Genomic DNA, 8762 nt, shown 5'->3' on the forward strand with positions numbered 1-8762 from the left:
TCTGTTTCCCAAATAAGACCTACTGGTGGCTTGTCTCTTATCTACCTTTTCCTCCTTTGCAACTGCTCCTCTCCTCCCCGCTTCTCCCAGAGTTGTGTTGTTGCCATGGTTACCCCTTTATCTTTAGAGATACACTTTTCCCCCCCCTCAGTGCAGAGTGAAATTCCCGAGCTTCACCCTCCATAGAGAACTGCCTCCCTCTAAAGTGGCACTAATTGAGCATGAAATGCTATGAAGCTAAATTACACCATAATTTATTTGGCATTAAATGATTTAAGCAGTGGCTCAGGAGTGCTGGGAACAAGAATCACTCCCCTCTTCACACCCTCTTCACCTCCTCACTCTGCTGCCTGCACTGCAGTCGGGAGCGTGCGGGAGTCCAACGACTGCATCCGAAGAAGAAGGACCAGCCTGAACAGGGCAGCCAGCATTTCGCAGTCTGATTTTTTGGGGGAGAGCCAACAGCTTGTTGGGCACTCATCAAAGTAATCACAGCCTGACCACTCCTAAGAGCACTGATTTCCAACCCAAAACCCATCTGAAAGCTAAAGTGTATGGGATGTCACCAGCATCCTGCAGAGAGCTTGGTGATTTTAGCCTGTCAGACTGAGACTGGGGGGGGAGGAGCTGGGGGCTTTTCTTCTTTGAAAAGAGAGAATTTCGGTGCAGACAGTTTGGCCGATTTGAAACAAGCTGCTGAATTATATCACATTGGCTATTTCTTCACTCCCAGACTATAAATACTTTCCTGCAGCCTGACAAATGCCCTCCAATGCCGTAGAAGAGCAGGTCTCTTCTCTATGGTAAGGAGATGCATGTTGTCCCTAAGAAAATAGGAAATCACTTGCTCTCCATTCTAAATTTAAGTGAAATACTATTTTGAAGAAAAATCCAAAGGTTTCACTTTGAAAATGCAAAATTGAGACATTCCAGTCATTCAGAAATATTTTTCAGTGTCTTTTCAGACTGAAGCTATTTGGCAAAATTGATAAAAATACCAGAACTAGCCCCATCAGCCCAAGGTGTATTTTTAGAAGAAAAAGAGGAAAAGCTTCATTTATGAAAAAAAAAAAAGTCACCTACTTCAGCTCCAAGTGGAGGCAATTTTGGCATTGTGTAAGAGACTCCAGGAGAATACATTCTCCTATATAAGGAAGGAAGGAAAAAGTACCAGCAGGATCAGAGGTACAGAGATATAGAGTAGTTTCCAGTTTTTTTTTTTTTTTTTTTTTTTTAATATATGAGGACTAGGGTTAATTGGGACTTCTTCAAGCTGAAGAGCAACTGGGGACAAGGAGCAGCCACCCCATAGAAGTGGAAGCAGGGCTGGATGGACTGGTAGATTAGGACTCTTCAGTCTGTCTAAAGCCTAGGTGATGATTAAGGAGGGGTAGGATAGGAGTCCAGCAAGTTTAAAATAGTGTGGAAAAGATGACTGGGGATGGATGCTTTTCTGCCTTTTCTGAGGCAGCAGCACCTGAAACTAGAAGGGAGCAGGTTCAAGAGAAACAAAGGGATTTGGCTCTTCATACATGAAGGTTAACCTATGTAACTTCTTGCCACAGGATGTTGTGGGTGGTAGAAGTCTGTAAGTGTTATAAAAAACACCTGGATTATTTCACATGGGGATAATTCATCAAAAACTGTTTAATCCTGGAGTGGTGTTTTGTTGCAAGCTTGAAGATGGTTCTCAGGAAAAATCATGATGTGGTGACCCTGGCCTGATACACACCCTGGAGGACCTTGTAGCGCTGGGATAGATTATTTAGAGGGATTTTTGATTTGACTCACTGTGGATTTATGGTCCTGTCTCAGGTGATTCCCATCCAGCGGGAAGGGACTGTGGAGGTACCTGAGCCCCCTTCACAATGGTATGGACGCTGACAGCATGCCAGACCTCCTCCCAGACTGCGCAACCTCCTTCCACTGCAGTGATATTCCAGTGGAAAAGGTCAATTTATCTAAAGCAAAGTGTTTCATTTAAAAGTGTTGCCTTTGGGACAAAACTCATTTTGAGGGGAAAAAAAAAAAAAGAGGATGAGCACTTTGATAAGGTTGAAATGCTTCATTTGGGTCTTTCTGGAGCACAGTATTTCAAGATGACTTTTTCCCCTGTTTCAAAAAGGGAAATACATTGTAAAACCAAATGAAAAATGAAAAAAATGGAAACTGAAGCAGAACCCTTTGAGTCATCCCCACATCTTTTCTTTTTCCCATGCTGTTTTCCTTCAAGAAGACGGTTAAATCTCCCTGGCTTTTGTTGCATTCTGGAACGGAAAACCTCTTAAAATCACTGAACTTCCCCCAGGTTTTCACACAACCGCTTCCCTGCTCTTTGGGATGACCTCTGTGGTGGGAAGCCAAGATATCGAACCTAGGTCACCTTCTGACTCTCCAGCTGCCCCAGATAATCCTCCTAGCCCATGCTGAGCTCTGCTAAAAAAAAGGCAGAGAGCTGGTACAAAACTTGCCCATTCTTTACTAGGGAGAAAGAGAAAATGTTGGGCTCCACAGTTGCCAGTCGAATGCCTTTCACTGCCATGAACTTCCCTGAAGACAAGCTCTGAGTTTTGCCACTCAAGATGCAGCAGGCAATAGCAGCTATGCCAGCTCTGCGTGCCCAGGAGCAGCGTGCGGACCAAGCAGGGAGCCCGCACCACAAGTGTTTACCCCACCAGCACACCAGCATCCACTGCCAGTTCCCAGCACTGGGACCAGCTCTCCATCACTCCTGGCATGATCTTCAGTCTTGTTTCTCCACTGTCATCCTGTGCACGATGGTAACGCATTTTTCCAAGCCTCACGTCAGACAGGTTGCCTCTGTGCTGATGGCAGGCAGGTAAAGGACCACGCTTTTTGCTGCCACCCAGCTTTGTGAATTGAAGGAAGATGTTTGTTTGCTCTCCTCATCTTTTCTACAGCATTTGGGAGCCCTTGAAGGCAATGTTTTTGACTCCGTCCTGCCTTGTTCTTGAGGTGTTTCCCAGCATACAGAAGTCCTCTAGCACCCCACCCAGAGAGGCTGTGCTGCTGGTTAACACGCAAAATCCCTGCGAGCAAAGAAATTATTACTTAAGAGAAGCTAGGCTCAGAACTGGGATTGGACAAACAAAACATTTTTTTTCTCCTTTTTTTAAAAGCTTGCTTTAACAATACAGCTGAAAAATGTTTTTGCCCCAGAAGTAAAACTTCGGGTGAATTTAAACAGTGAAAAGCATTCTTCTGGCTAAAAGACAGCCTCTTGTTTCCTTTTAGAGCTTCCCAACATTTCTTAATGATACCTCTTTAAAGAAAAAAATAATCCAGTTTTCATGTGGAAAATGTCAAAATGCAATTTTAGTGCTTGTAGAAGGGCTTATTTCTGACTGAAGCAGCATCTTTTCTCACCCAAATTAATTGCACAACTGACACAAATTTTCAAAATGCTTGTCACACCAAACTGCAGGAAGTTTTACCCAAAGGTGTCATTTCCTTGCACTCCCATGGCCACAGAGGTGTCATGCAGGGGGTTGTAGTGCTCCCATGGAAATGGAGGAAGAAGCACCGAGAACTGTGAGTTGCAGCACTTTGGGGCTTTTTTAAGCAAAACAACAATCTTTTGAGAGTGGAAGTCCAGCCCTGGCAGAACAGATGTTGTAACTTATCACATTTATGGTGGAAACTTGAGGGCCAAGAGGGAATTCAAACAGCAAATAGTTAACAGCATAAACCCAAATAATGAGAAATATATAATGTGTATCAGAAGACTGAAGAGAGTTGATTGGTCTGAGGGAGCAGCGGGGGGTAGAAAGGAACCATTAAAGAGCAGGAGGAGGAAGAGGAGGCAAAGGAGGGCATTGCTGAGGAGCCAAGTGATTCCTTTAAATCTACAGGGGTAAAAGTACATAGTCTCTCATTAAAATCAGCTGCTGTCCTGGAGGACCTGGGTGTAACACACGTTTTATCCATCTTCTAGAAATGACACGATGAGCTGAGGGCAGGGTTACAGGGCACGGAGCTCTGCTCTAATTAACTGCCCCAAACTTCGTTAACTCAGCAGGTGTGTCCTTGTGCCCTTCCAGGATGCTGAAAAAAAGCCAGAAGTCAGAGCTCTGAAGTGACACAGGTTGCCAATCTGAGCTGAAACTCTGGGAAACAGAGAGTCCGATGCCTGCGCTGCAAATTCTCCATGTTGCCCACTTGCTGGCTGCCTCCCTTTTCTCCCCCTTAAGTGCTTTTGTTGGTGTTATGAATTGTTTGCTAGCTAAGCTATTACTTATCAGATTGTTTGCTAGCCTCTTTATCAGTTGAGCTGAACAGGGACTTGTTCTTATGAGGCTAAAGTAGAATGAGAGGCTGCAGAGCGGAATGGAGCCATGTGGGAGAGGATAGCTAGAGGAGGGTGTCGGAGTACAAAACTGCCTCTGGTAACCGAAGCGCACGGTTTCCTAACCAAGGAAGCTGCTAGTTAAGCACCAGTACCATCCTGTCAGCCCCAGTCAGTGGTTTGCTCAGATCTAGTATTCATTGCATGTTATATCCTATGATAAGAGGAGAATGTATTGTGGAGCTTTAATAAAGGCTGTTGCTCATAACGCTGCTTACTGAAGTCTTTCATCTTCCTTCTAATTAATTCATGCTAATTTCCTTGCCAGTTGGATACATCAATTTGGAGTCTAAAATAGAATCCTAGTTTGTTTGTGGAGTTCAGCATGTTGCAAAATATAGCTCTCCTATCAGAAAAAAATGCAGAAAGGGAAAGATCTGAACAGGATCTTAAGAATGCAAGGTGCTGTACAGCACAGGTTGGAGAAATGCTGCGTTGGACCAGGGCCCCATATCTGCCTCCCCTGTATAGGATCAGTCCCAAGCACTCAGAGACTCCACTGGAAACTCCTTCCAGTAACAGGATCTTTTCACTCTGTGCTATTCCACCTTTGCTTTTATCAACATGAAGATGGGAGGCTACATATTCCTTTACCTGGAGTCACTCCTGAATGTCATGAATAAAACAAACTTTATCAGAAGATGCCATTTCTTTGGGCTGGAATGTAGGGGATTTGGAAGATCTCAGCTCAACAGGTTTTTGCCTAATCCAGCACAGGTCCTGGGGGGCTGGGGAGAGTACAGTGGGGATTGCCTTCAGGCTGCTCTCAGAAGTTTTTCTTCCCACCAGCACTACAACAGCTCAGTTCCTGCTGTAGCTTATGGGATATGGGGTCACAGCTGAGAGGGCTGAAAAGGACGCAGAGAGCCATCAGTCATCTCCCTCCCCAAAACTAGTCTTTCTCCAGCCCTTCCTGGCAGACATGTTATTCTCAAAGATTCCCCAAAATAGCAAGTATCCTTCTCTCCAGACAGTCAGCAAACACTTAATTCTTGTCACTTTGATTTACTTGTATCTCGCTTGAAATCCCCTTCCTGCAGTTTAAACCTGTTTCTTCTTTCCTGTCCAATGGCTATGGATCATTCCCACCCTCTCTGCAGCCTCATGACTATTCTCCTGCCTCTATACAGCCTTTTCTTCCTCCCAACCCCAGGCTTTCTGTTTCTCTCTACAGGTCATGTTGGAGTGACACAGGTAGACGTTCAGACACAAACATGACGAGCGAAGCAGACACCCAAGAGATACATGCACATGGGCTTGCACACCCACACATGTGTGCTTCCAAGCATGCACACACTGCGTCCAGGCTTTTTCGCCATAAGCATCCTTTGCAAGCCACCGGTGCTCACAGCACTGGCAGCAACACAGGTCTCTGAGCTGTCAGAGAAATAACCAGATCTCCCAAAGTCCCAGGTGCCATGGGCTGTGCAGCCCTTGTGGAAAATCCCCTTAGCATTGAAGAGTGGAAAAATTCAGTGAAAACAATTGTAAAAGTATTCTTACTCCTTGCCTTCGTACGTGGCTGGCTGACCAACAAAGAGACAGCAAAAAGAGCGTCCATGCACCTTCAGGCATGATAACGCATAGGGTAGATTCCAGGGAATCGGAGGAAATTTTGCTAGAAATGTGGCGTGCAAAGACATACTGCAAGTTCCAGCTGGTTTGAATTTTCTCTGTATTTATAAAAAATAAATTGATACTTTATTACCTAATCAAAGTAGCTACTCATGCGTTTTCGCCTCCCCCTCCCTCCTCAAATTTAGCACGGGTGTTTCAGATGCTAATATAGAGCTTGCAAGAGAACAAGAGAGCCTTTCTGTAAGACTTTTTAAAGACGTCTTAGAGGATGCTTAATAAAGAGGCAGCATGGGGTAGTGTCTGGGTCAAGGGCTCGACAATCAGGATACTTGGATTCCTTCCCAGCTCTGGCACAGCTCCAGAGAAAATGCTCCATCGCTCCATGACTCAGTTTCCCCCTCTATGAAGTGAGATCCTAAGCCTACCCTTTCCTGTGCCTTGGCAAAGCGCAAAGTCTATCAGAGAGCTAAAAATTGTCCCTGGTACCATCACCACCCCTGCATCCCCTGTCCTACCAATCCCTGCAACACGTTCCCTGTGGCACTGACCACTGCAGCCCCAGCCCAAGGCTAAGCCCAGGCTCTCTGGCCAATTTGTGCTGTAAAAAAACCTGTGCTCAAGGGCCTACAGCCATTTTGGCCAGCAGTGCATGTAAAACCCAGGACTCCCTGGATGCAGCTTGGGGCAAGGATGGAGATGCAGGATTAGCTCCTCATGCAGGTAAGCTGATACTGCACCACCTGCTTTCAAGGCCAGGCCTACCCTAGATGTTAGCTAATTAGGTGGGAAAAAACATTTTGGCTTTGCTGACATTGCCAATGTGAAAAAAGGAAACAGCGAAAGTGCATGATGAACTCTGCTTTTACTCAGAGATTCCACTGGTGGCTGGATGCCACTGATGGAGGGGGTGGGGATTCATGTTTTCTTTCCGTGTAAGCAAATATGGTGGAGAGCAAAATTTTTTTGCTTTTGGCAGAATTTTAAGCAAGACAGTTCCCCACCCTATTTGGAGTAGCTGCACATTTGGGGGAAAAGAAACCCCTGACAAAAGAGGAAATAAACCTTATTTCTAGCAAAAATAATCATTTTGTCAAAAAAAAAAAGAGTTTTCATAAAAGCAAAAATAAACACTGTGTTTTGTGTAGCCTCACATGTAAAACCAGCATGAGAGGAGCCCCAGCATCAGGCATTTTTATTGCCAGTTGTGTTCTCGGCACCACTTTTACAGTAGCAGATGGTGGCATCAGCCTGGGACCAGCACCCTGCATTGCCAGCCGCATGCACACAGCCTCCCCCCCCCCCCCAACATGCACAGCTGCAGACACAGTCTGGGCCCAGCAAGGGGGCTTCCCCAAAAGACATTTTGGCAAATTTCAGTTTGGATTTCATAAGGAAAAAGAAGAGGATCACCCATGCACAAGGGAAGGAAAACCTGCAACAACTCTGAAAGGAGTTTTGAGAAGAGCTGCTACTGAGGGAGGGATCACGTCCCTTTGCAGGATCAAGAGGGGTTAGGAAGTGCCCCCAATGTTTCCACTCTGGAGCAAAGTCCCGTTCTGTAAAACACAGCATGGAAGGAACCTGTCCTTCAACATCCCTCTTCAACCACATACAGACTGCTTTCATCCTCAGGCGTTGCTCCCTTTGGCCTTACTAGCTGATGGACCAGGGTATCTCTTTGCCTCATGCAATCTGGGTCTATGAGGACGCATCCACCCCAGTGCCTTGAAGAGCACTGCCACCAACTTGTGCACGCAGCTATTCCAGCACAGCCACAACCACAGACCAGCGCAGGACTGTGCTTACTGTAAGGGACAGTTAGGACAGAAACTCCGGGCATCAGCTAGGCAGGAGGGAATTGTCCCCCTTCAGCACACTTGTCTGAATGAATTTGGATTTATTTCTCTCGTCTTTGTATGAGTTATTTGATACAGGAGGACATGCCAGGCAATGAAAGAGGAGGGACTTTTCTGAAGCATGTGCCTTGCCATGATTACACTGATATCAGACTCCTGATCTGGAAGAAAACTCTTCCCATGTTATATAGACAGGACCCTGGTGGACTTGCTGGCCAGGTCCTAGCCTGGACAGGAGACTGCATTGTCTCTTCATCCCCTGCCACAGCACAGTGTTCAGTCTGATGGAAAGTCCACTGTCTGCAGAGGTACCTGAGTGTCACCCAGGAAATATGATGAAAAATAGCAATTCATACAGCAGCCTGTGACATTGCTCTGACCATGTTTCAGGATCTGCAAGGAGGCCAAGAAGGTACACTCCCAATACCATACAAGTTGTCCTCATGGGATGCAACAAGGTTAGGGGAAATCTGGCTTTAAAATTTATGAAACTATGGAGGTCCTCATGTAGCCACATATTTTCAGTCCTATTAAACACATGGGAGTGGGAGACACTGTTATGCCATTGTATAGAAATAAACCTCAATGAAGGCCAAGCGATTTGATGAAGCTATGCAAGAAATCTGTGCCTCAACCAAAGATGTGTTCTGGTTGCTGGACCTCATCCCCATCCATGCCTTGAGTTTTCATGGTTCTGCATAGCAGACCAGAGGTGTGTCTGGCTGGTGGGGAGGAGAGGACAGGGGACAGGCAGCAGGCACAGACAGACCCTTCCTTAAGAAGACAGGAAAAGATCAGAGTCTGTTTATGTAGCCAAGCACCCCTTAATAATTCCAGGTTTCTTTCCCCTCCCTGTGAGCTCATGAAGCAAGTTGAACACTTTCAACAGCAGGCTGAGCTTTGCATTTCATCTCACGTTGAATCCGCTGTCTGGAGACATTTGTTTTGCTTTCATTTATTCC

Source organism: Haliaeetus leucocephalus, unplaced genomic scaffold (genome assembly GCF_000737465.1).
Source record: "Haliaeetus leucocephalus isolate CR32 unplaced genomic scaffold, Haliaeetus_leucocephalus-4.0 Scaffold176, whole genome shotgun sequence".
NCBI classification, from domain to species: Eukaryota; Metazoa; Chordata; class Aves; order Accipitriformes; family Accipitridae; genus Haliaeetus; species Haliaeetus leucocephalus.